General features: G+C 50.5%; 1 protein-coding gene across 2 annotated transcripts in view; it reads left to right on the top strand.

Annotated features, from left to right (window-relative positions):
* Positions 1-16,944, top strand: part of Zhx2 (zinc fingers and homeoboxes 2) — a 142,217-nt gene that overhangs the window by 57,919 nt on the left and 67,354 nt on the right. The window contains exon 1 of one of the 2 annotated variants that reach the window (XM_051202457.1): positions 12,515-12,589. The exons of the other annotated variant lie outside the window; for it this stretch is intronic. The gene's annotated coding sequence lies outside the window, so the exon portion shown is untranslated. Of the gene's footprint in view, positions 1-12,514; positions 12,590-16,944 lie in introns of those variants that run through there. 2 annotated transcript variants of the gene reach the window in all.

Below are 16,944 nucleotides of genomic sequence, written 5' to 3'. Positions count from 1 at the left end.
GCCCCTGACACATATTGGGATCACAGTAAATATTTCATAGCTGCAGGAATTATTAAGAGCTGGGCTCTGCCATTGCTTGAATTACCTCATATTTCCCAAGACTCAGATGATGCCTGTGCTGTGAGGACCTCATCTGCCTGAGAGTAAAAACATCTCCTCCGACTACCAGCTAGTAACTGTCAGCAGCAGGCCCTGAACCAACTAGTATTTTGCCAGAACCCGTTCTTAACCATTGACTGCCTGGAGGCAGAAGTAAAGGCTTGTCCGTGAAAGATTTGGAGATGGAAATACACTATGTGCAAGTCCTAGGTCGAGGGCAGCTATGCCCAGGCTCTATGTGAATCCTCCTCACTCATTTCTGTTTTTCTCCTGCTTGGATTTTAAAACCTTGAAAATGGATGTTTTTGTTGCCTTTCTGAAGGATGCGACTTGCAGTGGTTAAAAAATTGTCTTGGAGGCTTCATAGAGCAGTCGCCAGCAGACCTTGGTGGTCCAGGCTTCTCCAAAAATGGGTTAGGAAGCTCCATGAATGTGTCTTTTATTCCCAGAGCAGACAAGTCCATCTATGTGCCTGCATCGGCATACTGGCTGAAATAACATTCTTCAACGTCAGGTGATGTAAAAAGCACGGGACTAGACTAAGTCACTTTTTCTCTACTCTGTCACTAAAGTAACTTGTGTCAGCAAATAATAATAATAACACACTTCCTTAATCTTCTCAGGCATCTGGCATGTTCCCAGAACTCTCTACTTCTAACTGATTTAATTCCCCAAGCCACTCCCAGAAGAAAGTACAGGTACGAGCCCCAATTAATACTAGGCACAGAGACATTCAAAAGCTTTGCCAAGCCACACAGCTACAATCAGATTGAGCTAGTGTGAGATGTCGGGCTGTCTCCGGAGGACAGACTGTAATGGGCTCTAATTGTGCCTCTCAGCTTGGTGAATTTGGGAGGATGTACTTGATCGTACTTCCCAGCCTGAACCGCCTATGCTTTTTGAGGCTGAGAATGTGGTAGGAGTTTTGAGTCACGGGTGTGAATGAAAAAGAAAGTAGAACAGGATGAGCCAGGCGCAGCCGAGGATGCTAGGCGGAAAGGTCTGAGCTGCGGCTCCCTTTGATCAAGTTCTCACTTGGGTCTGGCTGTGCTACTGTTTGCTACTTTCCTTCTCTCCATGGTTTGTTGAAATGAGAGCCCAGCACCTGCTTCCCCTCTGATCACTGCTCTATAGGAAAAGGAAACTCGGAGTGTCTTAACTTCAGCCTCACATCTTTCCCTTTCACAGAGACCATGGGTGAACTGCTAGGGTTGTTACCAGGGGCTTGGAAAAGGTAGTGTAAGGTCACACTTCTTCCTACCTGCTAGGATTACTTCCTGGGTCCATTCCCAGGCCTTCTTCTGTGTCGCTGCAATTACCTCAGCCTTCCCGTCTCTTCGACACCTCCCCCTGTCCCACACCTCCTGGGGATGAAGACACTATGATGATAGCTGTCCTTCACTGAGCATTTTTGTGTGCCAGGAGACTCCTGCCTGCTGACTTCCTTGTCATCCTCACGATACACATCCCCTAAGGGTGCATAGCATTCTGATGCCCACTTTCTGTAATAGGTGTTTAAGGCCCCAAACCCTCCCTTACACAGATTCACAGCTAGGACGGAGACTAGGTCCTGATAGATGCCATCTGGGGTTCCAGATTTTGCAGAATGTCCAGATCCGTTGGTGTGACATCCAAACTCTGTGTTCCCACTGCTTCTGCTGTGTCGTGCCCTGGCTCCCTCCTTCCCCACCCTCTGTCAACCTTGCTGAGCCTGCTTAGCCACACGCTCCCTCTGGCCCTGCCCTCTTGGACTACTGATTGACACTTGAGTCATCTTCCATGTCCCAGGCAAACCCCACCCTCTCCACACAGCTTCCTGTGCCTACCTTATCCCCTAACCTTCTTTATGGCCTCTCACTCTGCCCAGGGCGCCCTCTGCGTCTGTCCAACACCGCCATCTCACGTGTCTGAGAGATTTAGGACGGCATCATGGAGGAGGACAGCTAAAGGCGAAATGACAGAAAACATGGCCCATCCCAAGGGCCTTCCAACTCCTTTCTGCTTTCTGACACATGGTATCAGATCAACAAAACACATTTGTCACTGACATTTGAACCAGGAGCAACCACTTTTGGGCCCCTGGGGGCTCCCGGGGGCCTCATGTGTGTCTCTCTCTGCCTTACCAGTGCTTAGATGTGGGGACAGGCAAGCTCCTCACTGGCAATTTGGCTTGGTGGAAAGTAACTTTGTTATCACTGGGAGTCTTAACAATTCAAATGGTGATAGAGTCAAGTTCGATGGGCATCTCAGCCACGTAATTTCCAAATACCAGAGGGAACTATTGAGGCTCTGAGTTCCCAGGACCTCACATTTAATGGGGACAGTGGTACCAGTCCCGCAGGGCTCCTGTGTCCAGCCAGGCTAGTGCACACCCACAACACCAGGCAACAGACGTAGTATAGCGAAAGAGCCTTCACCAATGCACTAATTCACTGGACTCTGGGGGTTCTGGAAATCCGGTGGCGATGACCTACACATTTTTCTTCCCCCTCCTTCCCCTCCTTCTTTAATTAGCACCCAAAGCAATGGGTTTCCTTACGGCGTTCTTATCCATATCTCATTATACTTTGCTCTTGCTTTCCCATACTCTCCCCAACCCTTTCTCCCTCTTTCTCAGCACAGGTCTCCCGCCTAATTATCCTCCATTCTGGTTTCTTGTCACGTACAGCCTATTATCCTTCTGTTGCTCACGTTTCTCCTAACCCCGACTTCTCCTTCATAATCTCTACTTTCATCACACACACGCGCGTACATCTATATACACTTAAATCTACATTCCCCCATATATTTACTTTTCTCAGCCTGCCTTGTCTCACTTAGTATGATGACCCTCAGCATTACTGACTTCCCTGAAAATGAGATAATTGCTTCCTTTGTAGCTGGGTAGAACTCATAGATGTATGTGAACATATATGTGTGTGTGTGTGTGTGTGTGTGTGTGTGTGTGTAATCTCACATTTTTTTATCCAGTTTCCTATTGGTGGGCATCTAGACTGGTTCCAATTTTTGCATTGTCAATAGTGTAGTCTTAAAAAACAGTGTGTAAATATAACTTATATTTTTGGGTGGCATATCCAGAAGTAGTGCAGGTGGACCTATAGTAGTTCTGGTCTTAGCTTTCTAATGAGACACCACACTGATTTTCACAGTGCCTTTACCAGTCTACATCCCCACCAGCAGACTATAAGGGCCCCACATCCCCACAGCCTCGCCAGTAGTCTGGCTGGCGTGTGGTAGAATTTAAAAGCAGTTCACGTTTTTTCCCTGATGGTTAAGGGGGTTGTACATGTGTTTTTGTTCTCTCAAATATTTATTGGCCACTTGTATCTCTTTTATTGGGAGCTGCCTATTCAACTCAATAGCCCACTTACTGACTGGATGATTTGGATTGTCCTCGGTGTTTAATTATTGCCGATAGTAATGCCCTAGATAGACCTAGATATGAATGTCCTGTTGGATGTATAGTTGGCAAAAAACTTTCTCCCATTCTGCATGTAGTTTGTCTCTTCACTCCTCTGACCCCTTTCCCTTTCAGAGTTGCTGTTCTCGGGCACCTAGTGCTGCAGGAATGATAGATTACCAGCAAGTCACTCTCTGGGCAATGAACATTCCAGTAGTTTGAGAATAAACTATGTGACACACAAAAATTAAACTGATAGTCCGACAAGGTGCCAGGGGAGGAGGTTAGAAGGGGAGGCCAGGAAGGCCTTGCTGGGGAGAGGGCTTGGACCAGAAAGCAATGGCAATAGGAGGGCTCGGACAGAGAATCCCAGGTAAAGGAGCGTGAGTGTGAGGGCTGGCAGCGGGCACACAGGGAATCAAGCACCGGTACACATTGTGTTTGCTGTGCTTAGTACAATTGGCCTCCTCCTCTGAGTCTACCACCCCTGGGGGAAGGAGTGACTGCTGCACAGCTCTCCAGGCTGTAGCAGGACTGAGATGCAAACCATGACTGAAGAGATTTCAAAAGTAAGCAGCTGATCGAGGGCTGGAGGGGACGAGGGAGGCTGCTGGAGCAGAAATGATGATGGTGGGGGAGGAGGGAGGGGGTGGCCTTCCAGGGGAGGGAAATTTGGAAGAAGAATCTGGTATCTGAGGGACACTGAAATCTTAGGGCAAGCAAGGCCAGGAGGCCCAAGCGCCATTTGGATGATATCAGCATTGGCTGACAAAGGCAGCCTCCATTGTCCCTGCAGGGTGGGCAGGTTGTCAGTTCGAGAGAATGTTCTCTCCATGCAAGACGTACGGCCTTGGGCAGAAATCCAGTGTGTGAGTCACTACCAGATGTACATCTTGTCAGGGAAAGCTGTGGCCACAGAGAAGTAGTCATGGTTCCCAGAAACTTCCTGGGTATGGAACAAGGTCCCTTTGGGGAAGATGTACAGGAAGGGGCGGGTCCCAGGATGGAGACCTTGTCTGCCACTCTCAGGGCCCTTCACTTGCTAAGACCCTTAGGTAGAGAGAGCTGCTACCCCTGGACCATTTGAGGCACGCCTGCCTCCTCTTCTCGTCTCATGCTGTGCCTGAGAAGTGAGTGGGGGGAAAGGCTACTGGGCATCCATCATCCAAGGACTCCCCCCAAATGAAGCCCCTGTGTTCCTTCTGCATTCTCTCCTCTACAGGGGAGACAGTTGGGAGCTCTCCAAGGTTCCACCCAGCTGGGACACCAGTGCCCTCCCTCCATGTCCCTCCCCGGAAGCAGGGGAGAGGGAAGCCTACATGTGAGAACTTTCTCACAGTCAGTCAACCAGACACACACAAGGCTGGAGCTCTGTGTCTCTCCCCTTCTCTCTGATACCCTCTCTCCTCTCCCTCACCACCAGTTATGAGTGGCCCTCTTGTCCCTTCTGTTAGCCGGGGATGTTCAGTCACCACAGGAATGACGCTTCCCCTCAGCGAGACTGGATGGATCGTAACTTAGAACCAAGAGGCAGCGCCATTAGGAAGCAAGCCCTCCTCTAACTGCCTCCTGTTTGAATCCCGTGGCTCCTTTAGTTCAGAGTAAATGGTACCTCTACCGCAAAGCACTAGTCATCCTAGCCAGCGTCGTCACCTTGGCCAGCCCTCCCTGCCATGCCATTTCAGGGTTCCACTGGGGATGCCCTCACACAGCTTCCCTGTGCAATGTTAAACTCACTGAAAGCAAGAACCAGGCTCCCCCCATCCCCCAGCCATTACCGCCACACAGCCTTCCCACATCCACCACCAGCCTCCGCTTCCACACCTGAGGCACTGTTTGTACTTGAGGCGTTGGAGAGGTATTTATGGAGTAAACCCTTCTTCTATGTGGAAGAATCGAGGCCTTTTAGAATAAGGTGGGGTTTGTAAGAGCGCCTGTGAGTCTTAGCTCCACCCCTTGCGCACCGTGGGACCTGGGCAAGTTATTAGCACTTAGGTGCCTCGGTGTCCTCATTTGTAAATTAGGGATAATCATAGCACCTGCCTGAGCAGCTGTGATGACTTTAATGAGTCATGCAGGCATAGTGCTTCCTTCAGTGGCCAGCATAAGCTTGACAACGTCTGTGGGGTTGCTCAGTTTGGGTGGTCCTTGGGACAGAATTTTTGTTTCCGTTGTTAAAAATATATTATGTTGCCTTGAAGCTCAAGTTTGGCATTGGTTTGCTGCATCCCCTAGAATTACGATGTGTGTGCACGGGGGTGGCAGTGTGCCCCTGGTCATACAGTGGCCAGAGCAAGGCCGGGGAAATGGGGGAGGTGAAGCCCTGAGTCTTCAGTTTAACTGCTCAGCACTATAATAAGCACTTTTTACTCAGCGCATGGGACTGGGCAAATCTGAATTGTGTTAAGGAGAGACAGACACAGAGAGAGAGAGCTTCTTCAGCTATGAGTCAGCATGTTTGTGCTCTCACAGACTTTTTCTTTTTTTTTAATGAATTTAGTGAGGACCATTTATGAGGGCAAAGTGAAAACTTCTGGCAATTTTATTTTGACCCTGAAGGCAAGTAATACTTAAGATATTTAATAAAGGGTTGGAAACAAAGTGCAGTCAGTGGGGGGGGGGGACCACAGATAGCAGCTCTTCCTTTATCCCTACCCACTTCATTCATTCGTAGGACAATAGATTTTTCTGTGGGTTTATCTTACACCCTCTGGAAGCCCAGATTTTTGTTAAATGTGGCCAAAAACTAAGAGGTATACGGAAGAGGAGAAACACAGCCAGCATTTATTAGGTGTTGTCGTGTACCAGAGTCCACGTCCCAAGTTCAAGCAGTAATTGTGATGAGATGAGGGGTGGGACACTTAAAATCAAAAAACCTAATTATAATACAGCTTCATCCCCAGCCTGTTCAGTTCTGTAGATGGCAAAATAAAACATCAAGTCTCCAGCCACAAAGCTCTTGAATAAAAGATACCATCTGTCAGTCTCTAGCCGAGAACATACCATCTCAGTGGGCCAGCAGAATTAGGGTCCACAGCCAGGATGGAGACAGGCTCACCTACTCAGAGGTGATGCCTGTGAGTGCTAACATGCCATGGCTTCCTCGGAGGCCTGCACTCCTTCTGCCTCCGTCACCCGTCTTTGACCCCTGCTTCTGGAAGATGATGGGAAATTTCCCAGTTGATGCTGTCTCCGTTGGAATTGTTTTCTTAAAGAAGGAAGCCACTGCCCACCCTGGGAGCTTGGGTTTCCAGCTCCTCTTTGTGTCTCTTGCGAAGGTTCAAGGTTCTCCTGGCTTCTGTCATCACAGGTGGTTTCACACTCCCTATCCACCCCCCTGACTTCCCAGCACACCTGCCAATGGCCAAAGCGGAGCCAGAAACCCCCCAGGCCAGACAGAAGGAGGCTTGAGCAATGAGAATTCTCCTCTACATAAATCAAACAGCACTGTGGTTTCTCTGTTTGGAGATTTCAGAATTCTGGGCAGAGCTTCTCAAATTACGGGGCACCTAGATAAAGAGGGGGCAGCTTCCATTCAGCAGACACTTCTGACAGAGCCCAAGCCTGGACAGAGACACAGGGTCCATGTTATTGGCGGCCTCCTTCTCTTCTCTCACTGAAGGGCTTCCAAGTCCCAGGGAGCACCCACCCTCTTTTGTAGCCATCTCCACCACAGCCACTCTGGTTCCCTTCCAGGCCCTGGGGCAGTCATGTCTCTCCCACGAGAGGTACCCACTCCCTCCTTTGCACAACTTTTGTCCCCTGTCTGCTGCATGTCTCTGGGAACTCACCTTAATCTGTGGTGGCCTCCTGCGCCCTCCGCGCAATCTTGGCGCCACTGGGCTAGGATCAGCACAATAATGGCTTTAATGTCTTTGCCCTCGTTCTGGTCAAGCCAGGGTTCACCTTATCCACAGCTTGGCCTGTGGTCTGTGGCCTTGCAAAGGAGTGGGGAGAGAACAGAAACAGCCTGGGACAAGATACTTTTACCCTCCCTGGTGCCGGACGCATCAGGTGTTGACTGTACTTGACAACTCTGAAGGCAAATTTTTCCCTCTTTCACTATCGATACATTGACACACTGATGTTTCTGCAGGGGTACACATGCACGTGTGCATACGTGTGCATGTACATGTCTGTGGAGGTCAGAAGTCAACCTCTGGTGTAGGCTGTCTGGCGCTGCCTGCTGTGTTTTGTTTGTAAGATAGGTCCCCTCACTGGGTCTTGGGTCTCACTGGTTAAGTTAAGGTGGCTGGCTAGTGAGCCCCAATAATCCTGTCTCCTTCTCCCCAGTGCTAAGATTATAAGCATGTGCGCCTTCATGCATGGCTTTACCCCTTTTCTTCCTCAGGCGTGTGTATGTGAGCTTGTACACATATGTGTTGCATGTTTGTGTGTGCACATGCGTGCATAAGTACTGGTGTAAGTGTGTGTGGAGGCCTGAAGTTGCTGTCAGGGATCTTCCCTCCTGATTGGTCAAATCCAGAGCTGCAATACTGCTTACCACAGGGAGCCTATCTCCTGCTAAGGCTGGAATCACAGACACGCCTCCATGTATAACCTGAATCTACTGGGTTCAGGGGATCTCAACTCTCATCCTTTAGCTTCTGAGACCAGCACTTTAACCACAGGGCCGCCTTAACACTTGACTTTGTACGTAGGGGCTGTGGATGAAACTCAGGTCCTCATGCTTCCACGGCAGGCATCTTACCAGCTCATCTATCTCCCGAGCCACACAGGAAACGTTTTCAAACAAATGCAAATCAATTCTAGAGTATAATTCAGCTCCCATATGTGTTCACGATGTCAAGCTGCATCCATGAATCTCAGGGCGGTTCTCAAGTTAGCCCCCCTCTAGGGGACATAGGTTGAAGAAGACACTTGGGTTGGTGGGAGACTGGCACAGCGTTCCAGAAACTTGGGGCACAGAACCAAGGTTGCTGGGGGAGATGGGATGATTACTCTAACTCCACACCCACTTCCGAGTTAGCTCATCTCTCCCAGACTTGGCTTGCCATCCATCAGGTGCGTGTGTGACTTGCTCCTCATCCGAGTTGTGGAGAAGAGAGAGAGCATGAGCCCTGGCTGGCCAGGCGGCACTCTGCATAGTGATGCTCTGTGACACTGAAGGCTGGTGTTGTGAGTGAGGGAGAGCGCGTGGCACAGGCTGTTGTGACCACACTTCCAGCTTGTGGAGTGATGACCGAGCTGAGTCCCCGTGGAAGCGCAGTGGAGCTTTCTGCCTTCTTTGACTCCGACCTTCCTCTCCTAGTTCTCTACTTCATGCCAGGGTGTAGTAGCAGGTTTATCGGGGCAGTGTTCCTTACTGCCAGAGTATGTGTTTGATGAATGAACATGGAACGAGCTACATTAGAGGAAACCACCCCAGCAGAGGGTGTCTGTCTTCTCCAAACCTTTAATGTAGCCCCTTGAAAGTGCCCAGCAGCATGACAGGATTAGACTAGGCCAGAAGGCAAAATGGAGAGCCATGTGAGGACAATTCTGTCTGCAGATTTTTTTTTTCTCAGTAGCGTTTTGCTCCTTACGGTCAATGTGGCAGGAGTTGTGGCCCAGGAAGGCAGGAAATGGGAATGTTTGGAGAGCTGAGGACACTCCAGAGTCTCCCATCCACTCATGCAGTCACCACCACCCAGCATCCCTCCCACACCGGAGGAGGAGGTGGGTTGTGTACATGGCCCTCCAGGATGCACAGAAAGAGGTGATCATTGAAGATGAAGGGCTGCACAAGAGCAGCAGGACTGGGCGTGACGTGAGGGTGCTGCCTTCTGTCTCCAGGCACTGCACCGTCTGCATGCCAGTCAGAACCAATGTCTCTCTGGAAGGATGGCCTGGAGCTGTGTTCACGGGTAAACCAAAGCCCAGAACCGAGTCTATGAGTCTTTCCTGTTTTGAGAGTCCCTGCCAGCGGGACCCCAGGCAAATCACGTGCTGCTCCGTGCTCACGTGGCTGCCTACTCAATTTTGAGTATTACCAGGCGCTGTCAATAGTAAGGGGTGTGGACACATCGCTTATGAAGTTCTTCTATCAGACTTCAAGGTGAGATGGCAGTAGTTAGGGTAGAATGTTCGAGAGAATGGCCTAGCCCAGCCCAGCCATTGTGCTGCCCAGGGCATAGGGAGCTGGGAGACATTGATGAACAGAACGCAGTGTGACAAGATAGGGTGGGGACAGGCGAGCAGGGGGCCTTAGAGTCACGAGGCAGGGGTGGATCCTCTATCCAGAGACACTGGAAGGGTCTGGTGGCTGCTCTCACCTTGTACTACATATCCGTGTAACTGATAGCTGCTGGGAGGAAAATCGCGTTCTTCGGGGATGCAGGGCCTAAGAAGTGACCCCTGTTCCTTAGATGGCTCTGTCCATGCTCATTTAGACAGTAGTATACTCAGCGGCTTAAGACAAAGCACATGAACTTGGGAGAAGAAAGTCGTAGTGAAGAAAGGGGCATTGGAGGAAAACAGATGAAGGGTGGATTTGATCAAAACATTATGTGCATGTGTGGAATTCTCAAACCATGCTCCACAAAAGTGTGGACGTAGAGGGAAGGTGGCTAGAGTGGATCGAGGCTGTGTAGGAGGGCTGAGGTTGGCAGGTTGAAGACATGTGGACAAGTCACAGGAAATCAGGTGACAGAATGGCCGTGGCAGGCTTCTCCAGGGTGGGGCTGAGGTAGACAGCTTCGTACAGCTGTTGCATGGGGTTCAGGAAAACCTTCTGAAACTCCATATGATGGACACTGAGTCAAGGAGGCACCAAGCTAAAGGCGTGTGGGCATGCAGGGTGGTGAGCTGGGCTCAGTTGTCAGGGTACTCTGCAGCCCTCCACTGGTGCTTGGTGGGGCAGAATATTTGTGTAAACCAAGAAAACAGCTGAGTTTTGTTGACATGGCTCCCTGTGTCCTTAGAGGAACAAATCTACCTAGGCAGCATGTTCGGAAGAACAAAGGATGTGGTCAGCTCTCCATAGCTTTAGGTTCCGCACCTGCAGATTTGATGAGCCACAGATCTGAAATACTGGTGGAGGATGGAGAGCATCACACCTATGCCGAGTATGTATAGGCCTTTTTTCTTGTCATTACGCAATTGTCACTACAGCAACTAGTCACACAACATGTATATCCTATTGAGCGTCGTAAATAATCTAGAATGAGGGAGAGTATACAGAAGGATTTGGGAAGATTACATGTAAACACTATGCCATTTTATGTGACTTGGGCATCCAAGGGTTTTAATACTCAGAGAGGGTCGTGAAACCCATCCCACGCCTAACTTTTAAAGCAAGGATGCCAATTGGCTAGCTGAGACTGCGAATGTAGCAGTCATGAACCCTGTGTGAGCTGTGAACTAGCTTTGCATTTATGTGTGAGTCCCATGAGGACACGCCTTATAATGAGAGTTTGGAAGAAAAACATATGGAGTAGGATGTCACTAGTCAAGAGGGAAAAGAAAAAAAAAACAACAACAACAATCAGGCTGTTGACATCCCTTCCCCCATCACGGCTAGCTCGATGCCTCCAGTCATATATCTGGACTTGGCATCAGAGACTAGCAGCCCTCGCCTGCCTGAAATAGTATTTCCCATGTGTCACTGCGGGATCCCTGAGGCTACCTGGTCTCCTTGGGGAAGGGGAGGGCTCTTTCTTCTCAGGTAATTCTGCGGGCATTGGGGACTGGTCAGAATACCTAACAATCAATGGACACCGTGATTCGATAGATCACAGACCCACACACCACACACACACACACACACACACACACACACACACACACACACATTCACGCGCATGCACGCACGCACGTCAGCAGACTGCTCTTCCCTGGGCCAAGCTTCCTAAGTGCGGTCTGCCAACTCTCTCCCTTTTATTTCACTTCTTCCCCACAAGTAGTGTGAGGACTGCAGCTTCCAGAAGCAAATGGGCTTGAGTGAATCCACTCTACCACTCTCCAATTCAATTGCCCTGGCAGCCCAACTGTTGCTTCGAGAGGCCATTTCTTCTCCAGGAGACTGGTCACAGACCTCTTCCCGTGTGACCAATAGGGTAATAAAGCACATTTTACAGCCAGTGCCCAGGAGCTGCCTGTGGGTCTTGTTAAAATGCAGGTTCTGAATCCACAGCTCTAGGGCTGTCTTCCGAGCAAGCCTCACGTGGTGCGATTTCGCGTGGCTATTCAAAGAAATGCATCTAGGGAACAGCAAAGGTCCTGCTCAGCTGTGTCAAGAGCAAGTGTGGGGAGTGTGGTAAAGCCTCAATAAACACTAGCTGCAACCCCACTGGTTCTTCCTACCACAGTCAGACAGACGTCATCCCTAAGAGAACAGAGGAACTTCAGTTCACCTGAGATTTCCCGAGGAAACAAGAAAAATAACGAGCTGGCTTCTGAGGGTCCTAGGCAAGGGGCCAAGGGGCGAGAGCCCCACAACCATAAGCAGCCGCACATGTGTTCGTGAGGCACCCCCATTGGCTGGCTGCAGAGCCCCGGGGCCCAGGCCTCAACTCCACACGTTGGGAACACATCAGTCAAGCCGGGCACCCGCCCTGTTCTGCCAGCTACAGCTCTCCAGAGGAATTTTCAAAGCACACAGGGTGTGTTTGGCAGGCATCTCTCAATGTGCTCAGGGGGCTCTTTTGCTTTAAGGTCTGCACTCTCTTTTGGGCTTCAGGCCTAAGCACTGAGCTTCCCCCATCGCTGGTGACAGGCAGCCATGATTTGAGGAGACTCTAGGTGAGGTTAGAGAAGCCCAAACCCCCCTCCACACCCAAGTGATTATCCGCCTTTGGTGTCTTTTTTTAACTCTTATTTTTCTGGCTCAGAATTGCCACAAAGCCTAGAGATTGGGAAATTGCTTTGATGAACACTCTGGTGCTTATCTAGGTTCATTTGTATCGTCCCACCTCTGTCCCAGTCTCCCCAGGGCTCGGTCCTGCCTGCCGGGAAGGAGAGCTGGATCCCCAGGAGCTCTGCCCCTGCTTCTCACACCAAGTGTCTCCTTGCAGGTCCACGCACTGGCTGCTCTGGCACTCAGGCTGCAGGAGCCCCAGGATGTAAGCCACACGCAAGGGTCAGACACTGGTAAGTGATACTGTGTTTGAGGGGCAGACACTGGTAAGTGATACTGTGTTTGGTGGCGGTCACCCGTGTGCGCGGCCCAGGTTGGTATCAGGAAAGGGTAGGAGCTGCATGGGAAAGGCAGCCCTGAAACTGTGTTTCTACCCATGGACACCTGGACACTGCACAGAGCCAAGCTTCCAGGTGTGAACCTCTCCAGATCTGCTGGCTTCCTGCCAGGGCCTCTCTAGAAGCCATGAGCCTGCAGGTGGCTGGCTCTCCCCTCTCTGCACAGATGACAGCTACTCAGACTTCCAGGCCGGGGGCATATTTTTAGAGTTATGTTCAGAAGAAGAGAAAAAGATAAGTCTCGGAACGGAGTGGGCACTGCCTGGCTCAGCCAGTAGGCAAAGCCACCCTTGCACAGCCAAAGTATTAGGCCTGGTAGGAAGGAGAAGGCAGGCTGGGGGATGCTGTTGATGCCTTGGCCTAAGCACAACTCCCTGACAAAAGAGGTTTGCACAAATGCAATGAGAAACCTGGGTCAGTGGTGAGTTCGCTGTCAGTGGCAGGGTTGGGGGGGGATGCTGGACAAATGCCCACAGAAAATACTGAAGCGAGAGGCTTTGTCAGAGTGTGTTTACACTCACTTCGTGATGACCTAGAACCTTTGAGGGGCAGGATGTAGGAAGCCGGTGAGGGCTGAGGAAGACAGGAGGCGGACAATAACACAGGCACAGCAATATCTCTGCTTCAGGCGGCCATTGCAGAGTGAGACGACCTTGAGTCTCTCCTGTGCCCCAATGTCCCCAGCTGATGCCCTGCAGCTCTCATCCATGCCTGTAATCCTGAACACCTGGCATACATGAGGGGCAGACAGTACACAAAGCATGATGGGAGGTTTACTAGGGGATATCTCAGCTGCCCCCCCCCCTTCCAGAGCACTTCCCAAGAACTGCCTGCTAGTCACACTGTCAGAGGATTTGGTATAAGCTCCTGACTGCACACGATAGGAGAAAGGGACCACCCACCACCCAGTTCCCAGAGCCCACGGGAGGCATGAGTGGGAAGATGCAAGTAGGTGGTTGCCAGAGATATGAAGATGGCTTGATGCAGAAACGTGGGTCCTTTGGCAGGGGCAAGACTTATTCCACACGCTCAGGTGACCAACCCCTACCTGCTGGGCAGGAGGAAAATGGGGCTCTACGCCCAGTTGAGCACTTTGGGCAGGAGTGAGATCCAAGATGCAGGACAGACTGCAAGCGACGAGCTACTGTGCGTAGCGATGGGAAGCATTCCCTAGGCTCTAGACCAGTGGTTCTCAACCTTCCTAATGCTGTGACCCCCAACCATACAATTATTTTCGTGGCTCCTTCCTATCTGTAATGTTGCTACTGTTATGACTTGTGATATACATATCTGATATTTCCGACGATCTTAGGCAACCCCTGTGAAAGGGTCATTTGACTCCGAAAGGGGTCAAGACCCACAGTTTGAGTACAGCTTTTGTGGGGGGCAAAGTACAGTGGGAGCCCAGGGACGGTGTTTTTGTTTTTGGTTCCCCCCCCCCTTGGAAACTGCTGGCCTGGATGAAGAGCAAGTGTTTGACAGTGGTTGTGTGCCGAGTGTGTATTCAGCTGAGTCCTGCACACTGACTGTTTGAGATCGGTAAGGGGGGGGGGGGGAACATAACCAAGGAAGGAGGCTGGACAGTGACTACGAGTCATGTCCCATGACATCCCTAAGAGTCCTAAAGCAGCAGCCGGCTCTTACATGCACAAGCCCTGATACATAGTAGATCAAGTAAAGTGATGAAGAGGGAATTCAAGGAGCAGATATGTGTGCTGAAGGGAAGGGCCCTAGCATAGACTGCAGGGTCCACACCCCGGCTCACTGGCTTCCTAGCCCTGGCCAAGTTGCTGGCCTCTCTGTACTTCTCATCTGATAAATGGGGACAGGGACAAACATTACCGTGTAGTCGTAAGGACTCAGTGATTGGAATAAAGCTGCCTGTCCCTGTGCTGGGCAGGACACAGGAAGGATGTCATCGCTATTATGTTCATTTAAGGTATCCTGTAAGCCAGAGATAAGGCAGGGGCTGTAGTCAGAGGTTGTGGAGCAGTTGCCATGATGGACCGAGGAGGCAGTCACTGGCTCTGAATTCCTTCTCCAAAATCGGAGATGCTGTGAGAGACCTCCCCGGTGTGCATCTTTCCTGCTGTCTGCTTCCTAGGGTCTTTCCCATTTCTGGCCCTGCTCCAAAATCTGTTGCCAGCTACAGGCCCCAGGGGACATGGTGTGGCTCAATGTCCAACACCTGCCTCCTCTTACCACCTAGGGTAGAGGAAGGGAATGAAATCCTTTCACTTTGCTTTCTTTTTTCCCTGCATTTCCCCATAGCGAGGTAAGGTAGGGGCAGCCTGCAGTGTATCTCTGTATGTGGAATGTGAGCTGAAAATGCTGTGTGTTTTTATTTAAAAAAAAAAAATCACTGCAAAACAAAACAAACAAAAAAAGAGTACTGTTGGATAGATATTGTATTTGGTCCATTTTCAGTAGCTGTAACAGAAACTCTGAGTATAATGTGTAAGGAGATGTATAAAGTATAGAGAAGAGAGGTTTATTTAGTTCACAGTTTTAGAGACTAAGAGTTCAAAATGAAGCGTCCTAACCCATTTGGTGTCTTGGTGGATGGTATCGCCATGGTAGAAACATGTGTGGAAGAGACAGACGACAAGGCAGGAAGACGGAGGTAAAAGAGTTGGGCTTGTTTTTATTATGTCATCTTACTCACCCTAGAACTAATAAAGGCTCTGAGATAGCTGCATCAATCTCTTCCAGGGGGTGGGGGCACTCCCGATGACCTCATGACCTTCCATTAGGCCACACCTCTTAAAGCCACACCCACCAGCATCACAACCCTAGAGGCCAACCGTGCAGCACATGACGGTTTGGTGGCTACCCTCACAAACCAGACAGTGGTGATTGACCACCATCTGGCCCCTTCCAAGAAGAACACCCTGACCTCAGAAAGAGTCTGATAGAGCAGTGGTCAGGCCCCCCCTTCTCTCAGCAGTGAATGCGCCTTGAAACCTTCAGCCAGAGCTGTGATAGAGCAGTCCACAGATGTAAAACAGCACAGCTGTTGGGAGGACAGGCCACTCTTCACAGTACACAGCGCTAAGATCTGACCCCAGCAACCCGGTCCTCAACTTCTTTACTTTGCCTCCGTTGCTGTAGTTGGCTCCCTGTGGGCCAAAGGAGTCCTGTCCCCACCCCCTGATTTGCTTTCCTGGCTCTTTTCCGCCAACTTTCTAGCAAAGATCCTGTAAAAGGGCGAATGAAAAACAGATCTGTCAAAAACAGCTCTGACCTACACAGCTGGAATTTGTATCCTGGCATTCACTCATGTGTCCATCCATCCACCCACCCACCCATTCACCCTTCCACCCATCCACCCATCCACTTGTCCACCCATCCACCCGTCCAGCCATCCACTTGTCCACCCATTCACCCATCCACTCGTCCACCCATCCAACCGTCCACCAGTCCACCCGTCCACCCATCTACCCATCCACCCATCCACCCATCTACCCATCCACCCATCTACCCACCCATCCGTCCACCCGTCCACCCGTCCAATTGTCCACCCTCCACCCGTCCACCCATCTACCCATCTATCCATCTACCCGTCCACCCATCCACCTGTCCACCCATCCACTCATCCACCCATCCATCCAACAAGCACAACCCAGCCCCAGGATCTCATTCAAGCCTGCATCTTTGGCACTGATGCTGCAAACTCCCAAGTTCCCAGGTCCTCCAGTCATTGTCACCAGAAAGCTCTAAGGGACACTCACTGCACAGTGCAAAGCCCTTGATTAATATGCTGCAATTTGGGCAGCCCTGGGCTGTTCCAGCACCCCCACCCAACTCTGTTACCATGACAACATTATTTTAACAAACAGCTCTTTACTATTTAATGAAAATTACACTCTGACAGGCGGGTAGAGCAACTGCACTACAGAGGGCTTAGAGGGGTCCATGAGGATAACTTTGCACAAAGCCACCAGTCCCCTGATCCCTGTATGCTGCTTGTCACCAGGAAATGTGGGTGTTCTGGGGCCAGGAGCCACTGTGATGCCAGACATGTGTTATGTGTGGCAATTGAAGGTTGTCACTTTTTCAAATGCAGGATGTGACAACGGCTCCATGAGGACAGGGTAGCGTGACAGCATTATTAAATATGGCTTTCTACACCAAGCTGCTGACCCACCCCCTAGCTCGTGTGAGGCTGCTGAGAGCCTTTCTGCTTCCTGTGTCTTGAGTCAAAGCTGAATTGTAAGGCAGCATGTGCAGAGCCCAGAGCCTTCATGCCA

This window comes from Phodopus roborovskii, unplaced genomic scaffold (assembly GCF_943737965.1).
Source record: "Phodopus roborovskii unplaced genomic scaffold, PHOROB, whole genome shotgun sequence".
In the NCBI taxonomy this organism is placed as follows: domain Eukaryota; kingdom Metazoa; phylum Chordata; class Mammalia; order Rodentia; family Cricetidae; genus Phodopus; species Phodopus roborovskii.
The sequence above is the reverse complement of the archived record's forward strand: the minus strand, read 5'-3'. Positions and strand labels throughout refer to the sequence as shown.